This window comes from Rutidosis leptorrhynchoides, chromosome 11 (assembly GCF_046630445.1).
Source record: "Rutidosis leptorrhynchoides isolate AG116_Rl617_1_P2 chromosome 11, CSIRO_AGI_Rlap_v1, whole genome shotgun sequence".
NCBI lineage: Eukaryota > Viridiplantae > Streptophyta > Magnoliopsida > Asterales > Asteraceae > Rutidosis > Rutidosis leptorrhynchoides.
The window spans coordinates 65888496-65902408 of NC_092343.1; positions in this window are offsets into that span (position 1 = coordinate 65888496).

Sequence of the window (13913 nt, forward strand, 5' to 3'; positions counted from 1 at the left end):
ATATCACTGCTTCTGTCTTTCCATAATCATTAACATCCACAGTTAATGCTCTCTCTTATTTGCTGCGATTTATACTCCCATTTCTATTTCAGAGCTTCATGCTTTTGTTTTCTTTTTGCAAGTAATGGTCCAGAATTCGTAGGTATGGAGTTTCGAATGATCATAATATATAAAGCAGAAAGAAAAGGTAATAGTACGATTTGATTTGTCAAATTACCAGAATATCCGGAAAAGACCGAATCATCAAGAAAAATGTTTTCTTGATAGTTTAGAGGTTAAATAGAATGAAAAAGTTATGTAACATGGTTCATGATGAGGGTATGATCTGTGAACCTTTTATCACGTTCCATTAGAAACTCAGCATGACTTACTGTAATATAATCACGTTGATCAAGTGTCATTATATTATACTAACCCATGCTTCAATTCCCAACACTACTTCAAAAGCATTCATATTTTAAATTCGAATTTTTCAGATTTTAGAAACTACAACAGTTTCCTTTATGATGTAACCTGATAGCGCGAAGAGATAAATGATTTCAGATAAGAATGGTTATGAAAATATCTTCAGAAATATCGAGGATCTTTATAATGAAAGATACGATAATATCTTAGAATTTCTAATATCGAAAGATGATAAAAAAGATTTGTCCGTAAAGATTTAGAGTCAGGAGCAAGTATTCGCTAATGACTTCAGCAGATACTGAATCATTTGGATTCTTTGAAGGTAGGTGATGTCAAAGCTAAGGTATACGAAATAGTTTATATTTTACTAGGAAAAACTATTAAATACGATACAATTTTACACAAGATATTTATTTATTTATAGAATGGATATACTTAAACCTTGCTACAACACTTATAGGCAGTGTACCTAATCGTACAGTAGTGTAGTTTTTAGTAAGTCCGGTTCGTTCCACAGGGAATCTTTTTTTTTTAAACAAAGCTCAACGCTATATTAGTTTACTTTTATAAAAATACAAATATATATATAAGTAATATTATTATTATAAAGGGGGGTTTTTACCGTTTAATGACCGGTTTGTCGATTTTAAAACTTTAGTCGCAGTTAAAACCAAATGTAAAATAAAAAATAAATACAAGACTTAAATTAAAGCATGAAGTAAATAAAGATAAATGAAATTACGAATAATAAAAGTGCGATAAAATAAACTTGCGATAATTAAAAAGGACGATAATTAAAAGTGCAATTAAATAACAATAAATAAAAGTGCGATAATTAGAAGTGAAATTAAATATAAAATAAAGGAAATTAAATATGAAATAAAAGAATTATGCTTATTTAAACTTCCGTAATCATGATGTTTGACGTGTTGATTTTAGTTTTATGCCTATGGGTTAATTGTCCTTTGTCCTGGATTATTTAATATGTCCGTCTGGTTTTTGTCCATAACAGTCCATCAGTCATAAATATAAAGTGCGAGTGTCCTCGTCAAATTATTATTATACCCGAAGTTAAATATTCCAATTAATTGGGGATTCGAATTGTAACAAGGTTTTAATACTTTGTTTAATGAATACACCAGGTTATCGACTGCGTGTAAACCAAGGTTTTACTACTTTGTTAACAATTACACCAATTACCCTTGAATGTAATTTCACCCCTGTTTTAATTATTCTAGTGGCTATTAATCCATTCCCGTGTCCGGTTAAATGAACGATTATTCGTACATATAAATACCCCGCCCATCGTGTCCGATTGAGTGTATATGGTAATTTATAGGGACGCCCAATTGTAAATCTTTATATTAACATTAACAAACTATCATTCAGTTAAACAAATATAAAGCCCATTAATAGCTCATAGTCTAATTTCCACAAGTGTCGTTCTTTTGTCCAAACCCCAATTATGGTACAAAGCCCAATTACCCAATTTTAGTAATTAGCCCAACATCATGATTACTTCGTTTTAAATAAGCATAATAATAACTTAGCTACGAGACATTAATGTAAAAAGGTTGAACATAACTTACAATGATTAAAAATAGCGTAGCGTTACACGGACAGAATTTCCAATACTTATAAAATCAGATTATAGTGTTTATAAAGCTTTAAAACATGATAAGACAGTCAACTTTGACAATTGTTCAACAAAACGAGACGTGCCTTATATAGAAATTCATTTACTCGATTAGTAATATCTAAAAATCCAATTTATCAATCTCATAGACAAGTTGTTTAAATATTAATTTACAGTTTCAAACACAATTTCAATTAACGTCAAACATAATTCAGTTGACGATATCTTTTAATTCGTTCATCGAAATCACACGATTTCTAAATGAAAAGTTATTAATTTTTCGATAGCTTTCCAACGACATGCATATCATATACTTTATATCAGTAGCATATGTATCAAATTCGTGATTCATCATAAACTGTTTAACGACAAAATTAAAGCATACAAGCATGCACAAACATATATACTCGAGCACTAGACATGGATACACTATTAATATATAAAAGGTAAGATATGAATGCTCACGTATCAATATTGTGATTCAATATTGTAGGAAAGTACCTAGACGCAACGGAGATGATAAACGCTAGGTTGACCTTTGACTCATGATCATAATCCCTAAGCAATACTCATAACCTCCATAGCTATAACCCATAATTTCCTTAGTTCTATCCCGCTTTAAAAGCTTGTTTTGAAATCGTTTGGCCATAACTTCGTCGTAATATTTTATGTATAATAATACTAATAATAATACTCCTAACTATAAGATTAATAATAATATTTATCTTAATAATAATAATAATAATAATAATAATAATAATAATAATAATAATAATAATAATAATAATAATAATAATAATAATAATAATAATAATAATATAAATATATATATTTCTTTACAGAAGGAGAGAAAGAATTGTGAAGGTGCAAACAACTCGAGCAGAATTCGTGTCAATTTATAGGACTTGGCCAAACTTTTGGGGCCATGCGATTGCATGGCTGTGATGCCCAATTCCCATGCGATCGCATGGGGTGCTGATCCAGCTCACATTGTTTTGTACACTAGCTTGTCGACATATTATTTAATTATATAATATAATATATAAAATTTATATTAATTATATATATATATATATATATATATATATATATATATATATATATATATATATATATATATATATATATATATATATATATATATATATATATTATATTCTCGTGCATAGGTGACTTGTAACTTTAGTTCCGTTGTCTTGTACGTTGATGCCCAGTTTATGTCTCGGTTCCGGTTTTTCGAACGTTACTTCGTACGCTTAAATAATTTGCATTATACGTTTCGTGACTCGTACCCTTGTCAAAATATGGACTTACATTATCAATAACTATGTTACCTGAAGTGTATCTTGTACGTTCGAGTGTTTTGGTCATTTGCGTCTATAAATTAACGTCTTAATATATAATAATATTATTTTAAATCAAAATGTTTTATATCTAAGTTAATATTATATTTTATAACATTTGTAAAATATACAAACATTTTCATTTTAAAATAGTGTTTTACTGTAGCAAATGATTTTTACTGTAGCAAATAGTGGTTTTTGAAAACACTGTAGCTTTTCGGGCACTGTAGCAATTCGAAAATACTGTAGCAAATTAGTGTTTTACTTGTTCATCTTAAACGTTTTATTTAACTTATCTAAATATCAATCGAATCAATAAACGAATGTTACTATCATTTACTAAATAACTTGAAATCATATATATGTATATATCTTTATTTAATATACATAAATCAGTTTTTAAATACACATTGCAAATTATTTATAATTAATTTTAATAATTAATTTTCAAACTTACTTTATATATATATATATATATATATATATATACAAAAAGATGTTCGTGAATCGTCGGTCAACAGTCAAAGGTTAACTGAATATATAACATTAGTTCAAAAATTTTGAGAATTAATATTACAGACTTTGCTTATCTTGTCGAAATCATATAAAGATTAAGTTTAAATTTGGTCGAAAATTTCCGGGTCTTCACAGTACCTACCCGTTAAAGAAATTTTGTCCCGAAATTTGATTGGGATCGTCAAGGGTAACAATAAGTATGTTTTCATGACTCATATGAGTTGAAAATTAGAGTTTTATCATCATTGAGTAATATCGATAAAAAAAAATCGTTTATGTGAAGAGTACGAGTGAAGCTATTGCAAAAGAGTGAAATGAGAAAATAAAGTTTCGTCATATATTTTGACGTAGATAGGGCTGATTTCCGGAGTTCAAGGGATTTAGAGAAAATCTTCGTAATAAGATTTGATTCTTCGGTAATTAAGGAAATTAGAATCCTCTTTGGTTAAATGCGATGATCTGTCTCGATTGCTCTGTCTGATACTTCACTATAAATCCACCCTCTTTGTTTCCTTATTTCCACAGCTCATACCTTCTATTCTTTCTCTCTCAATTCATACTTTAAAGCATTCGTCAATATGCTCCATCCAGTTCTAATTCTTGATATACTCCTAACTTTCATGTCTGTCATTCTTCTTTTTCATCTACCGCCGGAAGAATCTATTTACTTCTAATATACTCTTAGTTTTATAGTGTTTTTAGTTATCCCGTGTCTTTATATTGCTATATGCATCGATATACACGGTTTGAAATTTCTGGGTTGTTGTTAGGTTTTATATCTCCCCTTATATTTCGATATCACTGCTTCTGTCTTTCCATAATCATTAACATCCACAGTTAATGCTCTCTCTTATTTGCTGCGATTTATACTCCCATTTCTATTTCAGAGCTTCATGCTTTTGTTTTCTTTTTGCAAGTAATGGTCCAGAATTCGTAGGTATGGAGTTTCGAATGATCATAATATATAAAGCAGAAAGAAAAGGTAATAGTACGATTTGATTTGTCAAATTACCAGAATATCCGGAAAAGACCGAATCATCCAGAAAAATGTTTTCTTGATAGTTTAGAGGTTAAATAGAATGAAAAAGTTATGTAACATGGTTCATGATGAGGGTATGATCTGTGAACCTTTTATCACGTTCCATTAGAAACTCAGCATGACTTACTGTAATATAATCACGTTGATCAAGTGTCATTATATTATACTAACCCATGCTTCAATTCCCAACACTACTTCAAAAACATTCATATTTTAAATTCGAATTTTTCAGATTTTAGAAACTACAACAGTTTCCTTTATGATGTAACCTGATAGCGCGAAGAGATAAATGATTTCAGATAAGAATGGTTATGAAAATATCTTCAGAAATATCGAGGATCTTTATAATGAAAGATACGATAATATCTTAGAATTTCTAATATCGAAAGATGATAAAAAAGATTTGTCCGTAAAGATTTAGAGTCAGGAGCAAGTATTCGCTAATGACTTCAGCAGATACTGAATCATTTGGATTCTTTGAAGGTAGGTGATGTCAAAGCTAAGGTATACGAAATAGTTTATATTTTACTAGGAAAAACTATTAAATACGATACAATTTTACACAAGATATTTATTTATTTATAGAATGGATATACTTAAACCTTGCTACAACACTTATAGGCAGTGTACCTAATCGTACAGTAGTGTAGTTTTTAGTAAGTCCGGTTCGTTCCACAGGGAATCTTTTTTTTTAAACAAAGCTCAACGCTATATTAGTTTACTTTTATAAAAATACAAATATATATATAAGTAATATTATTATTATAAAGGGGGGTTTTTACCGTTTAATGACCGGTTTGTCGATTTTAAAACTTTAGTCGCAGTTAAAACCAAATGTAAAATAAAAAATAAATACAAGACTTAAATTAAAGCATGAAGTAAATAAAGATAAATGAAATTACGAATAATAAAAGTGCGATAAAATAAACTTGCGATAATTAAAAAGGACGATAATTAAAAGTGTAATTAAATAACAATAAATAAAAGTGCGATAATTAGAAGTGAAATTAAATATAAAATAAAGGAAATTAAATATGAAATAAAAGAATTATGCTTATTTAAACTTCCGTAATCATGATGTTTGACGTGTTGATTTTAGTTTTATGCCTATGGGTTAATTGTCCTTTGTCCTGGATTATTTAATATGTCCGTCTGGTTTTTGTCCATAACAGTCCATCAGTCATAAATATAAAGTGCGAGTGTCCTCGTCAAATTATTATTATACCCGAAGTTAAATATTCCAATTAATTGGGGATTCGAATTGTAACAAGGTTTTAATACTTTGTTTAATGAATACACCAGGTTATCGACTGCGTGTAAACCAAGGTTTTACTACTTTGTTAACAATTACACCAATTACCCTTGAATGTAATTTCACCCCTGTTTTAATTATTCTAGTGGCTATTAATCCATTCCCGTGTCCGGTTAAATGAACGATTATTCGTACATATAAATACCCCGCCCATCGTGTCCGATTGAGTGTATATGGTAATTTATAGGGACGCCCAATTGTAAATCTTTATATTAACATTAACAAACTATCATTCAGTTAAACAAATATAAAGCCCATTAATAGCTCATAGTCTAATTTCCACAAGTGTCGTTCTTTTGTCCAAACCCCAATTATGGTACAAAGCCCAATTACCCAATTTTAGTAATTAGCCCAACATCATGATTACTTCGTTTTAAATAAGCATAATAATAACTTAGCTACGAGACATTAATGTAAAAAGGTTGAACATAACTTACAATGATTAAAAATAGCGTAGCGTTACACGGACAGAATTTCGACTTACACCCTTACAACATTCGCTAACATACCCTTATTATTAGAATTATAATTAAAATTAAAATTAAAATTAAAATATAAATATAAATATATACGATATATTGAGAGAGAGAGATATATATTTTGTGAATTTTTACGATCAGAATGCGCGAGCTTTATAGGGATTTTCGATTTTTGGGGCTCCACGACTCGCGGCATTTTTGCCTTCAAACTCCGCGAGTCGCGGAGAATGAAATTACAGCTCAGTCCCTTTGGAGTCTTTCTTGCCGACGGTTTTTATTATTTATTATAATATATAAATAATTATAAGAATTATTTAAATATTATATTATATTTATGTGCATAATTGACTTGTAATTTTTAGTCCGATGCGTCGAGCTTTGAGAGTTGACTCTGGTCCCGGTTCCGGATTTTCGAACGTCCTTGCGTATAATTTAATATCTTGTACTTTGCGATTTGAATCTTGTACTCTTGTAATTTCGAGACGTTTCTTATCAATAATTGGAACCTCTTTGATTGTCTTTTGTACTTTTGAGCTTTTTGGTCGTTTGCGTCTTCAATTCGTCGAATCTGTCTTTTGTCTTCACCTTTTATTATTTAAACGAATATCACTTGTAAATAGAACAATTGCAACTAAAAGCTTGTCTTTCTTGAGGAATAATGCTATGAAATATATGTTCATTTTTAGCATTATCAAATATTCCCACACTTGAGCGTTGCTTGTCCTCAAGCAATATTGTCTTGAAATACTAGAATCACTTCTTTATTCTTCACACTTTGTACATCAGTGATTTCTATACGGTGGTATAAACAATGGTAGTAACGATATGGTTTACAGTCCCACATGACTATAAAAATTTAGATCCATTAAGGAAATTGGATCTTTATGAAAACATTTGATCTTTTGAAAATTAAATCTAGTTTTTACCCTAGATAAGTTTTCCGGAATAACCCTTTACCGGTGTTTGCAAAATATTTTTGTGGGTTTGGTGGGTTTCAGATTTGAAAATTTTAGCTCAAACTTGCGGTTTTGTGTCACCCACTTGCTAACCTTGTATTTGGAAAGCAACACGTCCAGTTTACTTGTCCCGTATATTACCTTTCGGTAAACTACCGTCCGGTTGAAAGGAAAGCGTTGAACAAGCAACTGTTAAGGCAATGTCCCCTGACATGCTTTTAATTATGGTCTATAACGTGTCGGACGCAATTACTATCCTTGGTAGGAGCAATAGTAAAGCTCACCCTTATAATTTTTCGGTATGGCACAAGGTCCTGTCTTTGACCACTATGCAACCACCGTTCTTACGGTTGACACCCGATTTAGTTCAGGTGACCTAATGAATTCCAGGTGAATTCCTAGGATTTTACGTTCAATGGTAATGAACGCATTGAAAATAGGGTTTTCAGAAAACAAATCGGTTTATAATTTTGATCAAAATATTTTCTCGTTCAAGCTCGAGTTTAGATATCATTGAATTCCATGAGTTTGGATTCTCAATCTTTAAGGTCAATCTCTAGGATTGAGTAATATCAGTCTTAAAAGCTGATTTTTAATCTTTAAGGAGATTATCCTTTCTGGGGATCTGATTCATTAGTCTTATCCAGCTAATTTGCATGGTGCCCCCCCATTGTACGAGATAAATCCTTCTCATGGTTAGGATAAATCTGACCACTTGGCGACCCTGTTTTATGCTGAGGTCCGTGGATTTCCAACCGATTTTAGTGATGACTTTTCTAGATTTTTCGTCAACCTACAGCTGGTCTGGACGACAACTTCTTGACCTAAATCAAGAAGCGCGTGTCTTTTTCGGAAGACTTTACTTCCTTTTAATGATGGAATTGATTCATCGTGTAGATCCATCTCTTCTTTTCTTTCATTGGGTAAAACAGTTTAGTTTAGTCCAAAGCAAAAGTATTTTCAGTTATTTGTTACAGATATATGTGACATATGTTTAAGATAACTTGGTAAATTTTCCCACACTTGGCTTTTATTTTCCTTTTTATCGTCCTCTATTCTATTTTAAATGAATTTTAACATTTTGGTTTGTTTCTCAATTTATGTCCTTTCTGAGGTAACAATAATTTCGGTGTTAAAACCTAGTTTTATCGTTCATAAATATATATAAACATGAATTTGAGTTCATTTAATTGGAAATTTTTAAAAATTTTACTAGAATTGGGTAGTTAGTATATAAGACTAGGGCTGTTCTTTTTTATCAGAGAGCACTAGATTCTAATACAACTACTGCTTTACTAGTATTTTTAATGGTAACCAAGTGTTTAAGATAAAAAATTCTAAAATCCGAAAGAATTTAACCCCTTCCCACACTTAAGATCTTGCAATGCCCTCATTTGCAAGAAATCAGTAACAATTTAAATTATTGAGGGTGATTTGTGTGAAAATGATTAAATTTTACCAAAGTTTCCAAATATATTGGCGTTTGTTTGCTGAATGATAAATGGTGCACATCATTTGTTCATTCCGTCTTGTTGTTATTTCACATATATTTTGCATCTTGTCGTCAAAATTAGTTGCTTTTGCTGAACTTAATGCCAGTCTTTGAAAATGCATTGTTTTACCCTGTTGTGTACATAAGATAAACTGCAACCATATATACATATTTTTGAAGTTTGGTATATTACCCCACATTCAAAAATTATTAAAATCTAAGAATAAAAGTTAGATAATTATAAAAATGATTACAATATTAACAAAAGTATTAAACATATCAATAATTAAAAATTACAAAATAAATAAATATACTAGGGATGATAATGGTACCAATAGGGGTTCCAGGCATAACCATAAGTGCTATAGAATGCTTCGGCAGGGTCATACGTAGGATACGGTGGCTGCATCTCTATAGACCAGGGAGGGAAGATGGGTTTCGGTGTAGGAATATAGTTTCTACCTATATGTTGGCAATGAGCTATGATTTGGTTCTGATGAACTTGCCAATCTTCAAATGCTCTCTGTCTAGCATTTTCGTATTCCTGAGAAGCTATAAACCTTTGCATTTCTTGCATCTCATTCCCCCCTCCTACATTACCTTGCTGTTGGTTTCTCTCCACCTGTGGATGTCTACCATGGTATCGTACTGTGGCGTTATTTTGCCTCTTCAAAACTTTCGCACCATGGTATACATTTAAACCTATAGTATCGCGGGGTTCTGGTTCTTCTACTAATAATCCCCCCCGACTTATATCCACACCGAGATATTCACCAATCAAAGTAATAAAAATACCACCTCCTATTATGCTATGCGGTCGCATCCCCCGAACCATAGCTGATAAATAATAATCCACACAATATGGTATACTTACAGCGCTTTGTGGGTCTCGAATACACATATGGTAAAACAAATCTTGTTCATTTACTTTTTCCTTGTTCTTACCCCTTTGTGTAATCGAATTAGCTAAAAACCTATGTATCACTCTTAATTCGGCTCTATCTATATCCAAATAAGAGTAATTTCCCCCTTTGAAACGGTGATGGCTTGTCATTTGACTCCACACACCGTGTGTATCAAAATTTTCATCTATCTTTCTACCGTTTAGTATCAATCCTCTACAATCGGCAGACGCTAACTCCTCAGGCGTATATATACGTAAAGCCTGAGCCATGTCCAGTAAAGACATGTGGCGCATCGAACCGCCTAACAAAAATCTAATAAAAGAACGATCGGTTAAACTAGCTACCCGATCATTCAACTCTATACTACATAACAATTCTTCACACCATACTTTATATACAGGTCTACGTATGGTGAATAAACGTACCCAGTCATTAAAAGAAGAATTACCATACCTCTGTACAAGTAATTCCCTAATTGGCCCGGCCAATTCTACAGCTTCTAAGGGTCCCCATTCTATGACCCTCGGTACCTCAACAACCTTAGAATGAAGAGTATGCAAACCCCGTTGATATTTTGGATAATCTATCCAAAGTCTGTCAAATCTCAGGTTTGGGTGCAACTCTTCCAAGTGCATATCGGAAAAGGTTATGACTGGATGAGGTATATCCTGCTTGTAGTAGTTATCCACCTCCTGTTGTTCCAAATTCTCAGCAGGAGCATTGCGAGCTTGGGATGAAGATTCACCCCTTTCATTCTGCAAAACACATCAAACACAAATTTTGTGCATCCAAATATGCATTAGTGTCAGCAAAATCATCAATCAAAATAATTACATTGACATTATCAATTTATATCAAACTTAAGCTTATTTTCACATTTTTATCAAATCTATACTTTTTCAAATAAGCATATACGAAAATGTTCGCCAAGTTCATAAGCATTCAACTCAAATAACATGTCAAAATAATCATTACTAGCAATTAAACAAGTTCCAAATGGCATTATCTTTCAAAAATCAAGTTCATGAATTTTAGACTTGAAAAAGTCCACTTTAATTCTCAAAATCATGTTTAGGCTCAAAGTTTGGATCATTTAACTACCTAGACATGTTACACTACTTAATTTAGCAACAATTCATGACAAAAATCGGCCATAACCTGTTTATATCAAAAAGCCCCAAATTGCTCAAGAACACAAACCCTAGATTATTCAAAATTTGAAGTTTAAGGCTTCTAATCATGTTAAACAGCATCAATCTAGGTTATACAAGCATAATACATAAACAATTTAAGCCTAATTACACTAAAAAGCATCAAAATCAAATTGGAAAAAAAATTGCTCAAGAACATCAAATTTTGAATTAAATGGTGTTTAGGTGTAGAAATTTACCGTTTTTCTTGAGTAATTCTTAGATAGCATCCTTCTCAACATAATTTTAGCAAAAGATTTGGTGATTAACGGTTAAAAATTGTGATTTTGGGGGTTTTTTTCGTGTTTTTGCGGAGTGTTTTTCGCAGTTATTTTGCTGTTGGGGGTGTGGACTGATCAGTTTGCAGCTCTTTATTTTTTTTTTCTGATTTCCGACCCCTCCGCGACTCGCGGCGAATTGCACTTCAAACTCCGCGACTCGCGGAGTTTGTTTTTTTTTTTTTTTATAATCATTAACTTTTGAAACAATTAAGTACTTAATTTTAAAATTTTGTTTCCCTTGTTATTTAGGACGAGGTCGTTTCGGATCGATGTCCTAGTCCGTCCCTCGACAAAATTTTAAAATTTATCTTTTTGTAGTGATTGTTTTAAAAGCTAAGATTTTTGGGTTTTTTCAATGTTTTTGGCATACTTTAATTCAATAAGATTAAAAATAATGATAATAAAAGTTCTCGTCCCTCTCTCGGGTAAAGAAATTTCGGTTCAAAGACCTAGTCTTCAACTTACGACGAATTTTAAAAATCATATTTTTAACTTAATGAGATAAAGTAAATTTTTGTTTTTAAATTCACACAACTTAAATATGAAATTCAAAATTTATATTAAAAATTCACACCAAACTTAAAATTTGAAATGCATAAAATTAAAAATTTATATTTTAAAAATTAAAAATTCACACCAAATTTAATTTAAAAATTTATATTATAAATTCATACCAAACTTATATTAATTTTTCAAATATTTACAATTTTAAATATATTGTTTTTACAAAGTTTACAATATTAATTTAAGATTTAAATATTAATTTTAAAAACATGGTAAAAATAAATTTAAAAATCTTTTTGTCTTTTTATCCCACTTTAATCAATCAAGTATTATCAAAAATATGCGCCCCTCTTTTCGGTAAAGTAATTTCGGTTCCAAGACCTAATTTAACTCATGATGAATTTTTGAAATATTTTGGGTTGATTGATTAAAGATATTTATACCTTAAGAATAAACGTTAAATTTCGCAGTGATGTAATAAATTTTTGAATGATATCAATAATTTCGGTCGCCAAACCTAATTTTATTCAATACCAATTTAATACTTTTTAGCGAACAAATTAGCGTTTATTATCAAAAGGTTAAAAATAAAAATAAAAATAAAAACTGTACAGACATACCTGTGAAATAGATTTCTTAGTTATATGATCTATCCCATTCATAAGATAGTCGGTTTAATTGGTTTTCCATGGCTACATAGGCGTAACCTCGAGCATTCAGTGTCTTTTCTTCTAAACATATGAACGGTTCGTCTCTGCATAAAGTAACAAATTCGGTATTTGAATAGGTTTGATTATTTGAACATTTACCTCCATGTGACCATTTTCCGCATTTGTGACATCGTTCTAGGTGTCGTGCTCTTCTTTTCGCTGTGGATTTTGATTTTCCTTTACCAAATTGTAACTTATTATCTTCGCATCTGGATTCTTTTCTAACTCCGTCCATTCTTTCTCTGATTACTGATACTAGTTCACTCGGTAGTATGTCATTATTTCTTTTAGTGATCAAAGCGTGTAGCATTAGACCATAGTTTAGTTCACAGGCAGTCTTCATTTTGTAAAAACCTAAAAAAATAAAAATTCAGAATGGGGGGAGAAGACTAGTTCTTTAGGGTCTGCTAGGGAAAGACCATTCGGGTTCCATTTTCGAGAACTACACGAAAACAGACAATCTAACTCTAACAGAAATACATATTATCCTTTAAAGACTTGATTCTCCCCACACTTAGTTAGCTGTGGTGTCGAAATTGTGATTAACTTCGTTGTCGACTTCCATCGGACCATGTATGTAATGTTTAACTCTGTGACCATTAACTTTAAATTCAATCCCATTTGAATTTATCAATTCTATCGTTCCGTATGGGAAAACTCTTTTGACTATGAATGGTCCAGACCATCTTGATTTCAATTTTCCAGGAAATAGCTTGAATCGTGAATTGAAAAGAAGAACTCTGTCTCCTTCTTTAAATTCTTTTGAACTTCTGATTCTTTTATCATGCCATTTCTTCGTTCTTTCTTTATAGATTAACGAATTTTCGTATGCTTCATGTCTTAATTCTTCTAATTCGTTTAGTTGACTTAATCGTAGACGTCCGGCTTCATGTAAATCAAGATTACATGTCTTCAAAGCCCAAAATGCTTTGTGTTCAATTTCTACTGGAAGATGACATGCTTTTCCATAAACAAGTCTAAAAGGTGTGGTTCCAATTGGAGTTTTGTAGGCTGTTCTAAAAGCCCAGAGTGCATCCTCCAATTTAATGGACCATTCCTTCGGACTTGATCCTACCGTTTTCTCTAGAATACGTTTTAAAGCTCGGTTGGTATTTTCAACTTGTCCACTTATTTGTGGATGATAT